This window comes from Lates calcarifer, linkage group LG8 (assembly GCF_001640805.2).
Source record: "Lates calcarifer isolate ASB-BC8 linkage group LG8, TLL_Latcal_v3, whole genome shotgun sequence".
Lineage (NCBI taxonomy): Eukaryota > Metazoa > Chordata > Actinopteri > Centropomidae > Lates > Lates calcarifer.
In genome coordinates this window covers 23,117,157-23,134,554 of record NC_066840.1, presented here as the reverse complement: position 1 = coordinate 23,134,554, position 17,398 = coordinate 23,117,157, and the positions used below count along the sequence as shown (strand labels likewise).

At 42.3% G+C, this 17,398-nt stretch overlaps 1 protein-coding gene across 2 annotated transcripts in view; it reads right to left on the bottom strand.

The window, feature by feature from the left end:
• LOC108885314 (polycomb group RING finger protein 3) overlaps positions 1-14,828 on the bottom strand; it is a 46,753-nt gene extending 31,925 nt beyond the window's left edge. The window contains exon 1 of one of the 2 annotated variants that reach the window (XM_018679615.2): positions 14,675-14,828. The gene's annotated coding sequence lies outside the window, so the exon portion shown is untranslated. Of the gene's footprint in view, positions 1-7,214; positions 7,336-14,674 lie in introns of those variants that run through there. The other variant, XM_018679616.2, reaches the window with a different exon arrangement.
• Positions 14,829-17,398: the final 2,570 nt, after the last annotated feature.

Below are 17,398 nucleotides of genomic sequence, written 5' to 3'. Positions count from 1 at the left end.
CACTGATCTGGACTCTACAATTTGGTGTAGTGACCGTACAACTGCCACACAGCAGCTTTTCAGCTTCCACTGCCCTCAGTGACTTTAAGCCACTAATATAATGTAATTCATGCCTTAACCAAAGCAAACTGACAGATAGAAGTCCTCGGGATGCAGCCAAGTCTGAAGATTAACAACATTTGCAGTCAATCATGAGCTGAACAACTGTCTCAGTAGCTGATAAGTACACACAGAGACAGACACACACACATACACACACACTCTGGCATCACAAAGAGCCCCCTGTTGGCCTGCCTGTGGGTATTGGAGTGTTTGGCCTCGGTATAAATTGGCTGCCAGCTGGAGCGACGGACACTGAAGGCCTGCACCAGTGGACGGAGCCAGGAGGAGAGGCCTCTGCTTGTTGTGGAAGCTTTGGCTTCACTTCAAAACACACACACACACACACACAAACTCCTAGGGCCACACACACACTTAACGTGTGACAAAAACGCACACAAAGCACACAGAGATGGAAATGCGTACACACATCCACCGTCACACACACAGTTATTGTCTCCTCTTAATTCTCTTTGATGGCCCTCAATCCTCCTGCCAGGACTCGGTGCCTGGGGAAATCAGTCAGACAATAGACGCGATCCAAAGAGAAGCAGACTGCAGCAGGCCAGGAGGCTGTGAGCGCTGCCAAGAAGCGGCAACACTTGAATAATTGAGCTTTGAGTTTAGATTGTGAAGGCCGGCAGTGAAGTTAGTGGAGCTAATGTGTAATACGCCTCGCAGGTCAGAGAATACACAGAAAAAAACCACTACCCTGAACCTGTAACTCAGGTGACTTTCTGCTCAGATTTGGAGCGTTTTAGTTGAGGAGTGACAGATGTGAAGAAGGTCTTGTGTCATGTCAGATTATCAAGTATCAGAGCACGGATATGACAAACCGTCCTCCTGACGTGTTCATGTAGTCTGATACAGAACTGGTAGCAAGGCTGAGACACTCTTCTTCTTTTTCTTCTTAGAGTGAGGAGGAAGATATGGAAAATGGTACATGGAGTACTTCTCAGTGTCAGCATGTCTCTCCCAGAGGCAGCAAAGCTGAGATTCACACGTCTGATCACACCGACAAGATCCAAAGTTTAACCACCAGACAAAAACTTCCTCAGTCACTTCTCCAGGTATCTAAAATTTCAGTGGTAAAAAAATCAATATGAAGAAACAAAGGCAGTGGCTGGAGCCCACTGTCCATACACAATTTGTGAATCTGCCGGGCCATGTAGGCAAAAAGTTCATCAGGAAACAAAAGCTCAACTATCCCACTCAGAACAAACGTGGACTGTTCTTGGACGCTGACCACACTGTGGGTGATTCTCTGAGAATAAAGACAAAGATTAATTCAGAGGAAGAGAACGGGTGAAGTTCAATAGGTTTGATTTTTACCAGAGTAACTGTTAGTCTGAGATCACTGGAGCTGAAACGATCCAGTCGACAGAAAAATAATCAGTGACTGAAGAAGCCTTTTGGGTGAGAGGTGAAACGACTCCAAGCATCTACAACCAAGTTCAGTTTACCCTTGTTGGACAACAACTATTTAGATAATCCACAAATCATTTTAGTAATTTCTGAAGATAAACTGTCAGATATTCTATGAAATGTAAGAATTTGTAACAGTTGCCTTTCTTATCTCCTATGATTCAGAATCAATTCTCAAATGCCAAAAGTTGCCTTCTGTATTATGCTGATGCGACAGTGCAGCACATGCTGAGAGTTATCTTAGTTCATTGTGAAGATGATTTGGCCATTTTTCAATGTTGTCTGGCATTTTATAATCAAAACTTTATCCAGGAAAACAGGGATTGTTTGTTGCAGCTCATGCAGGCCCTGGATATGAGACAATTACACGACCCAGTTCACACAAACCACACAGTTGGACTAGAGCAAGGTGCTGAACCTCAGTCACCTTGAGAGAAGTTCAACCTAAAGCATCTTTGTGATCACTGAAATTATATCTGAAAGGGCTAAAAGTCGCTGAAATCCATAAATGATTTTTGCAGCCAGTGTTCCTCCTAATTGTTCCCCTTGATACCAAAGTTGAGGCACTTTGAGTTTTCAGTGTGTGTCTGTCAGATGCATCCAGATGGGTTTGTTGTGTCATTTCATAAAAAGTCAAACAAACATTTCATGTCTCTTCTTTATCATCAGTACAACCCGTCATGATAAAGGCACAAGGTCACAGCGATGACGCATGCTACCTCTGTTTTCAGTCGTCTGGTTGAGCAGATATCTATGAAGGCCAAAATGATCCTGAGGAATCAATAGCAGAGTGTGTGGAGCTCCTGTTGACTTACTTTTAGAATTAAAAATCTTTTCCAAAGACGTTCGACACAGCCAGAGAAAAAACAGCCTGTTTAAAGCCCATTCAGAGAGCTTTAGCTCTGTGTTTAAACATGTTGTTGTGATGCTTGAAGTAGGATGAAACACATTTGTGAAAGATTTACAAGGAGCTTTGTGTCTTCCCCATGTGTGTAGATAAAACAACACAACGAACTGTGTGAACCAGTGGTGGTTTTTATCTCTGACATCAGTTGTAGTCATGTGTGGCTCCAGCAGGGATGAGCCAAATTGACCCTGGAAGGGGAAGCTGGGTAGATTACAGCAGTTACACTATCAGGCTTAGTGGTTTCTTTCTGTTACTAGCTCCATGGGTAGACACACACAAGACACACTAAAAGCTAAAAGGGTGAGTGAGTCCCATCAGAGAAACTAGTACAAAAACATATACACTCACGACACAGTAAGGAGCTTTGGATAAATGTTTCCACTAAATGGCATATGCTATTAGCATGGCCAAATGGGCTTGTTATCCAGCTCCTTCGAGTTATCGAGCACAGGCGCTATAAAGGAGAATGCAGTGGTCCCACTGTGCAGACAGAGACAAACACAGCCTTACATAAGGAGAGGATATCAAAGAGTAAACCGTCTCAACACCCAGAGGCTCAGGACACACTGGCCACCCCGATGGCACAAAGACAAAAGAGATAAGCTTCAAATGAGGAACAGAGGCTCTGAAGAAATCTGTTGAAGCAGGCTGTGCTCTGTGCCCGTCTGCTAGGAAATGTATTGAGTCCTGATAATTACATTGTCTTATATCAGCTTAATTAAGCAGACTTCAAGTGATTTAATTTTTGTTTACCGACTAGATTACCCTCAGTTAGGTTTCTGTTAACTGTCCAACATTAGTCATCATTTCGTCTTTTTCCACTAATAATCTGTCTTTACTTCAAGATGCTCTACAGGATTATCACTCAACTCTCACAGCTTTGTTTCCAGCTGCAGGAGGAGTTTCCAGCAAAAAAGAAAAAAAAAAAAAGCTTGAATAAAACAGGGCTGAACAGTGAATCTAAATATTATATAAATATGGCCAAGTGCAAAATTCCAAATCGCATGTCAATGTGTCACAACATACCAGTTACAGAGATGCCCCAGCCTACAAATCACATTCTCCAGTTTCTAACAATAAGAAAACAAATGGTTAAAACTCACAGACTGAGGCTGTAACATCACTCCAAATTAAAAGGCAAATTAAAAAGACAGGTCTTTAGTTTCCTTTAAAAAAAACAACACCGACCTTGTTTGCCATTCTAATATCCAGAGGCGGGTGTAAAAACAGAGGGCAGCCCCACCGATGCATTTATGGAACACATAAGGAACATTTAAAAGATAATCTGTGGAGGATCTTAACTGCAGACAGACAGAGACAAGCTGCTAAAACAGCAGAGCATTTAGCAGTTAAAGAGCCAGACACAGAAAATACTGGTGACTGTGAATGTTGGCTAACACTTTTGCTCCACTCCCTGTTTAAATAAGATTCTGTAGCATCTTTGCAGCTCTGCTGTTTCTGCTGCAGCCTTCAAACACACCACCTGTCAATTTAACTGTGATCAGTACAAGTTTTTCCTTCAATTTTCTATAGTTGAGTTTGCACTTGTGCCTACACTGCACACGACTCCTCCTCAGTTTATTCCAAACAAACAAGTGTTGTCAGTGGAAACATAAAATGCATCATATCCTGAGGGACAGGGCTGTTTTTTTTTCTTGAGGAAAGATGTACAACACGCCAGGTTGTTTACACGGCAAATGAAGCAGCTCTTGTTAAAATGCTGCAGGCTCCATCAACACTGTTTCACATGAAGCAGTGATAGACACATTGACAGATTATTATTCCTCATGTGAAGTTTCAAAAGGTCAGCATGTTGATCATTTGACTTCACAGCTCTGTTCAGCTCATGATAACAGCAGGGCCCTCCATCGACCACACCTATTAGCTGCAGCTATTCCAAACTGCAAACTGATAAAATCTCCTGAACTTAACTGCGTTTTTCTCCAATGACTAAAACCAGATTCACATCCCTGCCCTGATTCAGGCTGTTCTCATCTTTTTCTACCCGTGAGAAGGAGAAAACATCACTTCCATAAACCCCTCTCTGGAATCTAGAGGTTTAATGATGTCTAGCTTGCACGAGAACTTCACTATTAGACCTTAAGAATCATCATTACGCAGTGGCATTCATGCAATCCACTAAACAGACAACTGATACCAATAAACAGTCAACTTTAATTAAGTCATTAAACACAAGTAATGAGCACCGCTGACTGCAGCTCCCGCAGTGAAGAAAAACAGGGGGATAACAAGCAAAGCAGCTGTTAAAGCTGGAATTATTCTATTCATAGAAACTCTGCACTGGCACAGGAATAAAAAATGTCTTTAACTGTCAAATTATTGAATAAAGCTCTCAAGACACACATTTTTCTCCAAATTACAAGATGATAACAGGCTTTACGAACCCCAGAGAATACTTATTATCACAGATATTAAAGCAGTCAGATAACACTGTACTTTTAAAGTCATCATTTGTCACAATCCAGCTCTTATCTCTATCTTCAGCATAGCAGATAGCTGAAAGCAGTAACTAAAAAGCAGCTTGAATAACAAATGAACCGGAGTCAACTACATCATCGACCTCTAGACAGCCGTTTGTGATGAGTGGATTAAATAAAAGGCTATCATAGGACTGAATGCGTCTGTTGTTTCCTCGCAGAAATGTCAGATATTTCCGTTCTGCTTCCAGCTCGCAGCAGTGAGCCAGGCTTTGGTGCAACAGTGTAATCTTGGCTACATGTTGTCAAGATGCAAAGCGGCTCTACTCCATCCCGGATAATCATCCTCGGGACCACCAGCAGCCGGCCAAATGGTGCTTTATTTTGGCTGCGGCTGGCGTTATTAGCCACGTGTAGTTCGCCAGTCACAGCGGAGGGTGACCAGCTGGCTCCGTTCCCGCTCTAAAAAGCCTCTTGTTTGGAGAAATATTTTGGCAGATGCAAACGTGGATGCACCAACCACTTCAAAAGGGCGAACAAATATTTCCAACCCTGACAGCTGCATAGAAGCAGCTCAGTTTCATTTCAAATAATGTGCTTGAGTAAGCATTGCTCTGAGGGAAAATGTAAATAATAAGCCTGCAAGTGTTCACAATCCACAGCATGTACAGTTTCTACATGTTAAGAACTACTGCAAACACTGACATCAAGTTACACAGAATTAGTGAAAACATTTAAGATGTGAGGGATGACTCCTGAGTCATCAGAGGCCACACTCACCCTGACTTGTTTCTTTCATCCTCAGTCTTGTCTAGTTTGAATCATTGCGAGTCGCTTCAGGACCTCATCATGAGCTGACCCCAACTCTACAGCATGACTTTACCAAAGCCAAACACACGATGCACTGCAGGGTTTCCCACTGGCAACTGTACTGTTACTTTATTTTTTAAGCAAAAACTGCAAAACATTCAGTTTTCAGTTTCTCTAATGTGAGGATTTACTGTTTTTCTATGTTTTATAATCTCGTGAACTGAAACACTTTGTATTTTGGACTGTTGATCAGACAGAACAAGAATAATGAAGACAGATGGAGCTGTCTGTCTCAGCTTTTCCCAACAGGATTTTCTTTTTATCCCCACATTGCAACGGGCTGATCTGATCACATTATATGAAGTGATGTGACCAATAAATCACCTGCTGACACGTCTCATCTCTTTATCGACACGGTTGCTAAATGATGGCAGCCGCACTGGTCTGGGACTGGACACTGATCCTACTAATGCCAAGTGATCTGACCCTGATCTGAGCTGATCACACCCCCGACACAACATCATATCAAATAAAAGAGTGTTTATGATAATGGCTGCAAAGATGCCAGAGTAACACGGAGCTCCTCACAGCTGTGGTGTTAACCATGACAGTTTTAGCAGGTCGCCTCAAAGCTGTGTTTTTACAGCCTCGCTTAAATGAACTGTCTGCCACAAGTTTGATTTTTACAGAGTGTTCTTTCTGTGACAGTGTCCTGAGGCACAGAGCTCTTCCCTCCTGCCGCGCTCAAAATAATCTGCATAAAAGCATGATTAGGACTGAAACGAGCTTTTGTCTGGTGGACAAGATCAAAGGATTAGCTTTCATCTGAGAGACGAGAGACTGGATATAATTTAAACAAAAAGCACAGGCCATAACTTCATGACTTGATGATGAGAGGTCACAGGTTAAGCTATTATACTGTGAGCATTTGTGGCTGCTGAGAGTGAAATTATGCAACAGTTTAAGTAGTTTTAGGGTTAATTTGTTGCTAGAAGTTAGGCTTCACCATAACAGGCATAAAAGCAATCCAGATTATGGCACTTTCGTCTTAAAATATAACATTTATTTTTAGTCTTGTAATTACTTTCCACGTGTCGCTTCCTGAAGAACATAAGTGTCAAAATTCTAACTTACCCTGCCCGTCAAAAGGTCCCTGTCAGAAAATGCCACCTCTTTCATACACCCAGCGCTGAGAGTGTGCAGGAGTCCGTAACCTGCCACTTCTCCTGACAATGCCTCAGTGACATGCTCTATTTTAAACCTTTATTTACCCAGGGAGGGTTTGCTGAGCACGTACTTTCTTTTCAACACCGTTCTCCTCCATATTCTTAGTTACACCCAGTAAAACCACAGTCACCTGAAATTTGCAACTTAGCAGCTCCACTGGTGCGACTGGGAGTTTCGTGCTTTGCTTAAAGCCACATGTGCAGCAGCGGGTCAGGCTGGTTTGACGGTTTCCTGCCTACGTTTTCTGAGTCAGAAGCTTCAATCAATAACCTGAGTCTTTAAGTTAAAGCCTCTACATGCGTGCATACCTCACTGCCTCATGGCGGGAACGATTGTTGCCTCACAGCAAGAAGGTTCTGAGTTCAAGCCGTGGATTGGACGGGGATTTTCGATGTGTCTCCTGCGTGGGTTTCCGCCCACTGTCCAAAGACATACAGGTTAGGTTAACTGGTGAATCTAAATCAGGTGTTGTAGGTGTGAATGTGAGCATGGTTGATTGTCTCTATATGTCAACCCAGTGGCAGCTGGGATTGCCTCCAGCTCCCTGCAACCTTTAAGATAAACTGGTGATACAAATATTGCTGTTTGTTTATAGAGACTTAAGGCTTTTATCATGCATTTCTGATGTACCCCTGCCACTTGACAGAAACCACACACCGCTAAGAGAGAAACCCTCAGGTCAAAGTGGCCCTTTCTGAAGCTCTTGGCCTCCTGACCTCCGGGTTAATGACACCAGAGAACATGAGGGGCTGAGGGGATTTGAGGAGGAGGGTGAGGGAGGTCCTGTACAGCCTATACAGTAAGATCAGCTCTGCCTGGGGAGGTCAACAGAGGTCAATTGACTTTAAATGGTCATAGAGGCAAGAGAGTGGGGCTGCAACTAATGACTCTTTTCATTATTGATTATTTTCTTAAGTGTTTAGTTCATAAAATGGCGACCAAAACCCAAAGATATTCACTTTACTATTATTTAAAGACAAAGAAAAGTACAAATCATTTGTTCAGCATTATTTTCAGAACTCAAACTGGTCTTCAGATTCCTCATTCTGTTGAACCACCAGTCCTAAACCAAAACATATTTAATCGACAGTAATATAAAACAGAAAAGCAGCAATACGTCACAGAAATCTTCATGTTTGTGAAGCTGGAAGCAGCAAATGTTCCAGCTAAGTCATTTTTTCCTCGATACACGACTCAAATAATAATCAAAGCTGTCGGCAGCACATTTTCTGATTCATCAACCAATCTCTTAATCAACTTATCACTTCAACACTAAACCTCTCCACTGAATAACTGCCCCTCATCTTCTGTCCATGTTAGAGGATGTCTGTTGTGGTTGGCAGTTTCAACGGGGAAGAATTGAGAATTACATTTCCAACGGCTCTCTGTCAACCAACTATTAATTTTTAGACTAAACAAGTGGTAAAAAGTTCCTGTTTCCATTCCTCGGTGTAAAAATAAAGTATTCAAATGCACCATTCAGTCTGCGGTGGAGATGAGGCCGGCTGCAACACGGAGGACGCAATGAGCCATTACGTGGGTTTGTTGGTTAACAGGCTCGAAGCGGCTGTAGTCCTGTTTCGCTTTTCCAGTTTTAACCACAAACCGTGGGCTCCGGGCCGCGGGCAGACACAGGGCGAGTCGCACAGAGATCCAGAGATGACAGTTATTACCCATTTACAGTACAAGCTGGGCCGAGGAACAAGGCAAGCAAGTAATTAATTCCTCGTTTGGCACACCGACGTTCATTTACAGAGGCTTTCTGGGCTCGTTAAACTGACAGAGATGCTAAATAGTGCTGTCACTTGTGCGTCGCTGTGTTTTCAGACTTCAGGAGAAGTTAGTGCAAACGCAGACCTGCGCTGACCCTTGACCACGTTTTATCAAACAGCTGACAGACCACTAAATAAAAGCTGACCTGTTATATTGTCTTTCAGGAGAGGCTTTGTTCAGCTCAGAGTGAGAGGAGACGACGTGATAGTGGAGAAATCTTTAAACTCAGTCAGTTTTATGTGACGATTATTTCATCCTATCCTATTTCATGCCAGCAAGGAGAAGCTGAGCTCTCTCCGTCCAAATACAGATCATTTATTCTGTGAATCATTCAACTGAAGGACGAGTGGGTCGGCCGGCTCCTATAGTGTTAAAAATAATCAAAAATCTAAATATTTAAACTAGTTAATATCACAAATAACTCTGCTCCAAGATGGCAGAACAAAATAAACAACTTATGTGACTGCAGAAGATTCAATAAAACTGAAAAATCACTTGTAGAGTTGAAACAATTAGACAGTTGACAGTGTGATGATTTGCTCACTTTTTAAACCACGGTGAATTACATATATTTTGGTTTTGGACTGTTGATTAGATTGAAAATAACAGGATGTTTGAAAGACCTCAGGGCGTAAGAATAAGCTGAGACACAAGATTGATATCCACAGCCTGGGAAGTGATATAACTCAGTTCTGGTGATTTCCTGCTTTACAGGTTTGGCAGTTAAATCACAAACGCCCCAGCGCTGAGAGCTGATGCTGGTGGAGAAATAACGGCTAAATATATAAAGAACTGGCCCATAAAAAGTAGTTTAAATACTGTATGTCAGAACCTTAACGCTGTAAAGAACATAATACATCCTGCAACATTGATTTTGGCTAAAGGCAATAAAGTACCCTGCTGTTAGCTATAGACCAGTGACTAAACTAAACCAACTAAAGCACTTGAAGCTAACCTGAACAAACAGCTGGAGACAAAAATGTCCATTTCATTCTCTCTAAGCTCCAAAACATCTTGTTGGGTCGGATCATGCAAAGATTCCTGGTTTAACATCGTGACGAATCGAGGAAACCAGGCGTCTGCTTTTTATCTAACAAAATGACTTAAAAGATCATTCCATCATCAGAATAGTTTCCGATTAATAAGAACTCATCTGATTACTGATGACAACTGCTTGTTTCAGCTCTACTTGTGTGATCAGTTACCAGTCAAAATTAGAGTCAGAACATTTGTAACTTGTCCTGTTGAGAAAACCAGTCAGCAGCAACTGAACACCTCCGATATGGCCGACAGGAGGAAGGTTACGTCACCTGAAAGCCCAAAAGAGAAACCGGTCCACAGCAGCTTCCAGCATCCGTGCACTTAATGTACCACTGTCTTCCTGTCTTCATTAAACTGCCTGAACTAACAACTGAGTCTGGAAGCAGCACAGCTCGTTTATTAGCCTGCCACCGCCGTGCTACACAACAAAACAAGCTGAAAATATATCACCAAGAGTGACTTTAAAAATTAGGCTAAACACAGACTAATGTGTGTGATCATGTCATCTGGGTTTAACGCAGCTTGTTCTCCCTGTCTGCACAAAGGAGAAAGCATAAAGCAGACATGACATCTAACATAAGACAAAAGAAAAACACAGCCTCGCTGCCTCTTGTTTTTCTGCTGTTTTCTAACTCCTGAATCGAGTTCAGCGTCTGTCAGTGGGTGTTTTTTAATGTTGACACAGTGGCAGATCCAGCCATTTAAATTCACACAACCTGTTGACAACCAGTTATCCGAGATGTTGACACAAAACAGATACGATCTGTGAGAGCACAAGCGAGGCCGTGAATCTTATCGGGAGAGTGTGAGCAGCCGGTGTCAGCCCCCACCTGACAGAGGGATATTCACCTGAAGGACTCGTTTCATGTGCACCTTATTTGTCCTCTGGGTTTAATGCTGCTTAAGTGAACTGGATATGTTCAGGACACAAAAGGGGGAATTTTTCACCTCACTGCCAAAAAATTCTGAACATTCTTGTTACTCCTTCAGTGAAGGTATTCTGTGCCTCCTGGTCTAAACACTAACCAAAGGAATCAATTTTGGTGTCCCTTCCTCTAAATATGTTTCTGAGAATTTCATTACACTCTGAGTTTCTTGTCCTAAGTCCTTAATGCTGCTTTGATTAGTATCTCTTTGCTTATTAAGTCTTTGGAGAATTCATTACTGCATCAAGAGTTTAGATCAGAAAAGAATAAAACTCTTTAGAGAATGGAACAATCTTAAAACATTGCAAAGAAGTTATCACCCTTTCATGCTGAGGGAGACAAGTTGGTGTATTGGTAACAGCAAAATGCAATGAAGAGCAAAGGAAAACCAGTGATGTAACCATCTGTTAAACCTCTTTATTTCAATGAGCTAACTAATATTTGTGGTTATTAACATTAATGGATGGTAATGCACTAATTCTGCATTTTCCTTCGCCTGTTTTCTTGAAATTTAGATTAAAATTTGCACTACATTTGGATGGAAAACCCACCTCGCGACATCTACTCTCCCTGGCACTTTGCTTTCAGGATTGTTCATCCTTTCCATAAAGAGTTGAATGAAGGAAACGCTCTCCCCGACTGGCAGCTGGTTCGACGTTTTGGTCTCTCTGTTCCCTCACGGATCAGCACCATCAAAAGTGGCGCAAAAAAAATTTGCACGCCAAATCTGAGAAAATGTGAAATTGAACTTGATGGAAAAAATGTGCATGGATTTACTTCATCACCCCCCCCCGCGAGCAGATCTTCTGATCTTGGTAATTCAATTGAAATAAACCAATTTGCCACAACATGTGCCTATTTTAAATGCCAGTGTGACCAAGGCCTTTAGGCCACGTTCAGACTGACAACAGTTCAGCATGAAAACAAGCAGCCCCTCATTCATTTCAACGAGACCACTGTGTTAATGAAGTAGCGAGGGCCCCAGGCAAAACAAATGGATGGAGAATAAAATGACCGTTGCTGTGACGACTTCACAGAGTTGTAAAATCCTGTCTCATGGTATCATAACCCCATGTGTAGAGTTTCACTGAAACTGGACTTCCCAGAGCAGTTTCCATCACCTCTCTGGTACCTGAAGGAGCATGTTAATACTGTGCTGTCCCGTCCAATATCATTTTGGCTTCACAATGTCTGATTTTCTTGTGTCTGCACTTTTTTTATCTGCAGACTTCATTTTTCAGTTCTTATCAAATGTTCAAAGAGACTGTGCTGAGGAGGAGGAAGTGAGGCCAGCGCTGAGGATGTGAACATCTTCTCCGGGCCCCAGCTCGATTTGTAATCGAGGGGATTCTCGGCAGTTGTTCAGTGCCCCATTTAGGAAGTTGCCTGAGATAATTTCCTGTCCAAGAAAAAGACAAATGCATCTTCTGGCGCTTAAGTTACTATTGAGTTTTTTCATTAAGAGGCAGTCCTGGTCCTTAAGAGGCCATATCCTGCTCGCCTGTCCTGTAGGGCCGACAGTTTTATCAGACTGCCCCGCGGGACCATTAACGTTGTTTAAACAGAGCAGGGCAGCGTGTATTGGGGTAATGGGTCAAAATAAATGTCCCTTTGGTAATTTATAGTCATTATACACAAGAAATCTTGCTATAACATAAAGCAAAGCTCATTAGATGTTAGTCGGTTTCAGGTCAGAGGTCAGCTGTCCAGAGAAGCTGCTGTAATCTGGGGTTGCCCTGCAAAGCAAGCAGAAACCTGACATGAAAGCTGATGCTCTGAGAGTATGTGCTGTCTTATGCAACGGCCGTATCATATGGGATCTCTAAGTGCAGGCCTAGCAACATTCAGCTGGCCAAGAACCATCATTCAGGCCTGTGGGGTTCTTCGGCGGAGCCCAGCAAGATGAGGTTCAACTTACTGCTACAGCAGGCGACATCTTTCTGTAGAAATACTGTTTTACAGGCTTAAATTAGAAAGTGCAGCTGTGGCTGAGAAGAGCGTCCCTTCACTTCTGACTGAGGCTCCAGAGATTTAGACTCTGGTGCCATTTTTCCAAAGGCAGCAGAAAGAAATCAAACCCTTTAAAAGTGTTAAGTGAAAGCCCCCATCCGGGGAAAAGCTGGACTCACCGACGTCAGATCTCTTTCCTCTCTGATGGCATAAAGCATTACGAGAGCGGCTCGGCTGTTAAAACACGAGCGTGCTGGGTGCAGTTTAGTAGCGGTGTGTTACAGGATTTGAGGCGATTGAAGCTCACAAAAGCAGAGGAAACACTTGCACAGTGCATGTGTGCTTTCAAAATCACAAATTAATTCATTAGAAGGCTAAAACGCAAGTCAAGCGCTTTCAACCACGACTCTGTTAGTCAGGTTATGGGGGTCATTTAGACCTGCCGACACGCACAGGATGATGAAGCCCGGGCGAGCTTCAGTGTCACTATGCAAAAACTGTCCTAGCTTGAACTCTAACACACCAAAATGATTAATACTCTCTGGTTTCTCTGCACCAGAAGTCAGTTCAGTTGTAGAAGTCTGTGGTTTAGAGCGTTCGCAAACACTGGTTTGGTGATGTGGAGATTGAGCTACAACTGAGCTACATTTGGTCCTGAGAGCCTTGTTTTCTTAAACCAAATGAAAATGTGGGGACACTGAGGGGAAAATAAATGTATTTTTTCACTTGTTTTGATCATTTTTAACCCCAAAAAAAATCCAATACTTTGCTTTAAATGATCAAGTGTGCAGATACATGGCTGTCCCACAAAAAAAAGTTCAATTACATGGTTATAAATGACATCTACCCCTTCATTCTTCAATGAATATGCAAATATTTGTCTCCTTATTTCACTTTCTCTCGGTGTACGTTCACTGGAGATTTCACACGTCAGACTGAGACTGTCGAAATCATGCTGGTGTGTTAATATGAGGCTCAGAGAAACTTTCCTTCCTCTGCAGACGAACGTGAAAACAGTGAGTGTGCATCATTCTGCAAGCGAAGCAGCAATAAGTAAACTGTGGCTTTAAGGAGTTAATTACAGCCGAAAGTGGCTTATTAAAACAGAGATGTTTGCTGTGTAAAGTGTTAAAATGTGGTTGAAGATGATGCTCACAGCGAGATAGACTTTCACTTTTCAGCCAAATTTAACTCAGTTTTTCTCACACACCCACATCTTTTGACCTGCAAATCAACCCCACCACCCTGAAGGAGGAGGGGGGAGAAAAAAGTTCAGGAAACCCCAGATTCTGCAGCCTAGTGTCCTGTTATTATCTGCGTATAACGATGATACTACAGTTGCATCCCCCCCCTTAAATAACTGCACAGACTTGTTGGCTGCTCTCTGCATGCCTCCCCCTACCACCATCACCCCTACAATGTCACACAGGGCTTGCTGCAGCAGTAGTCTGGCGAGGGGACGACCTCCACCCAGGAGAAGGAAAAAATGCACCAACTTTGCTTCAACCTAAACCTCATGCAGATCCTCCACACACACGCACACATACTGAACTTTGCACGGCAGGAGGAAGAGGTTAGGCTAATGGTGGACCATGAGCTCCCCCCCCCCACACACACACACACACACACCACCACCACCACCACACACACACAAGAACATTCCAGCTCAATGGGAAAGAAGAATTGGTTTTGGCTTCAGAGGAACAACAGCATTTAAAACATGACGAGACAGGCAGAGAGGCGGCTGCCACCAGAGCCTCCTCTCCGGTACGGCTAACCGTGTGCATCCCGGCTAGCTTTAACCCAGCCCGTACAATGCACTTTCCTCCTTTTTTAAAAAAAAAAAAAAAAAAAGCCCCATCCCCGGTGTGCAACTGCAGGGCCCGGCGCCGCCATACACCACCACATACACACATAAAACAACACGTATAGCATGCCCCGTAGCACCAAGCGGAAAGAGACATGCGAAAAATGAGGAGGTGGTGGAGAGGGGGGGGCACGAACCGGGACCGTAAACCGGCCACGGACCCGCCGAGGACAGAGACATGCAGAGGACGAGTCCACTCGGACGAACTAACCTGTTTGGGAGCAGCACGGTCCGCTGGATATCGGGTTGAATCCGAGTTAAATCCACTATCAGTAAAACAAAGAGGCGAAAATGACCGAGCGGCCGCGGAACAGGCCGAAACAGCACTCCTGGAGCAGCGCGGCGCATGCGCAGAGGACGGGCCGGAGGTGGAGGAGGTGGGGAAGAGGGGAAGAGGGGGGTGGGGTGAACGAGTGCAGCTAATTTTTGATATTGATCCGCAGAGTGTGTCATTCATTATTAATCTGAAGGAAATAAAAGGCCTGAATCAATGGTTCCGTTGTTTTCATGTGTCACGTGAACATTTTAATCTACATGATACACTAATTATTTTATTATTGTTGTTGTTATAAGTGTATAAACTTGCTGCTAACTGTCTTTTACTTGTCAGATGTTCAGCTTTGCATTTACTAATAATTAATTAACAATGCATCTTAATGTGTTACATTATTTATGTTAAACTTTAAATGTATGTTCCTTGTATTGCAGTATTTGCTGTTTACTTTTACTTATCTGTCTTACGTGGCACCAATATACTGTGTAAACTGGTAATAATGATATCTTCTTTTATTAACTTGTAATTGTATCTTTTAGCATTTTATCCAGATCAATAAATGATTATCATTTAATTTACATCTTATTGTTTCTCTGCACGTGTCAGACATGGTTATAATCAGTATTCTTGTGTGGTACTGAATCTCTCTTTCAATTTCATCCGATGAATTGGCACTAAAGTTATCTGTGTACAGACCTTTGTGGTGCCCAGGGGATGAAGCACCATTATGTTTTTCTTGTTAGTAACTATTTCTTATTTTTCATCCTATTATTTTACCTTTTTTTTTTTACTTTGCTTTTGCCGCTTGTGCTGGGTAATGGTACAAAACGGTGCCATAAAAATATGCATACTGACAGAAGTTGCTATTATCTGATAATATTCAGAATGTTATTGCTTCATCACTACCAGACTCCATTAAGAAAAACAGCGATTTTACAGAGGAGCTGCTGGAATACTGCTGCCTCAATCTGTTTGTGTGTGAAGTATGTGAAGTATTCACATTCTTTACATAAGTAAAAGTACCACACAATAACACAAACAAGCTAACTGCACCACTGCAGCAGCTGTTCATTTACAATCATTTACAACCAAAAACATGGGAAAATAAGGCCTAGGTTAAAAAATAATGGTATTTTAAGGTTATGTGATCTACAGTAGTTGATTTAAAATCTTAAACTGAATCATAAGATCTTAATTTCCTCTACAAATCCACCTTTAATGTTTTAAAAAGCATTTTAAAACTGGAGCTGTAAATACCAGCAGTGCTGTTTCTGTCTGTGGTTGATGCAAAACAATGGATTTATGACCAGATGATCTAAAACTGGCATAAGATCATGTTTAAATATAATCCTTGGGATGGATAAATTTAGGAATAGTCATGGTTAGGTTAGGATTAAGGTGGTTGGGGGTTAGGTAAAAGGTCTGTTGTGGTTCTGGTGAGGAGGAGGACTGTGGGTGGGACTTTGGTCTCTGCCCAGAACTGCGGCAGAAACCCTGAAGAGCATGTGGTTAAACTATTGTCATGAAACACTGCATGCTGCACGCTGCACACTCATAACTAGAAATAATGATTTTGAAACAAAAAGCAGTCACAGTTGCCAGAATCTATATTCTGAGCTCCACCACAGGCCGACATCTGCTGCAGACCCTCAGATGTTTTAAAGTCTCTTGACATTCCCACTTAGGATTCAGCTCCATGCTGCAGCCACATTTCTATTCAGGGGCTTGAAGTGAAGTCCATAACTGAGCCTCCTTCAAGGGTATAGATGCAGCTCTCCACCCGCGTCTTTTTATTCTCTGTGCAGGATGTAACATAACTCAATTTAAAGCTTCCAGAGCTGCGATCAAGATTAATTTAATCAAGTCTGAGTCACTTCCAAAGGCCAGTAAGTTGTGTATGAAGATGCTGTGACTAACTGTTAGTTAAGTGTGATTTCTAAGTGCTGATATCGTGCACTGACTTAAAACTACGACTGTAAAACTCCTTTCTTCAAGCAGTAAATCAGCCGGTAAAGAGCTTCTAAAGTCTAAAGGGGACGTGTCAGGGCTGCAACACATTAGTTATTACAGCTTCTTTAAGACGACGTCTCACTCAGTGAACAAACTATTTATAGAAGGATGTAGTGGCTATTTGGGTGATTATTAAACGTGGATGCTCTATAAATTGTTAAAATAAACATCATGCTTCAACTGGTTTTTCCTTTTCAACAAAGAATTCAGGGGTCGACCTAAAAATTTAGCATCAGATTATATATTTAACATGAGATTCTTTTGTTATTCCCTTGTTTTTGTAGTTATTGTTGCTCCTTCAAACTCTTGTAGCACTGGTAGAATAAATATGAATGTGTTTTATCATGTATATACATACATTACTCATTCATTCTTAGGATGTTAATGCTGACAAGACAGAATCTGTAAACACAGGCTCAGAAATAAGAGCCGCTCAAGACTAAAGATGTGAGAGCTGATGAAAACATCACAGGTGAAGTTGAGTCATCACCCACTGGTGGCAGTTTCACTTTTCTTTCCTGAAGAGTTTCCCCTCAGAAGCAAAAATAATCACAGACGCGAAGAGTCTCACAAAGGGTTAAAGAGAGGGAGGAGTGTGTCAATCAGAGAAATCAAAAAGTGAAGACCTCTCACTCTGTTTCTATTCACAGT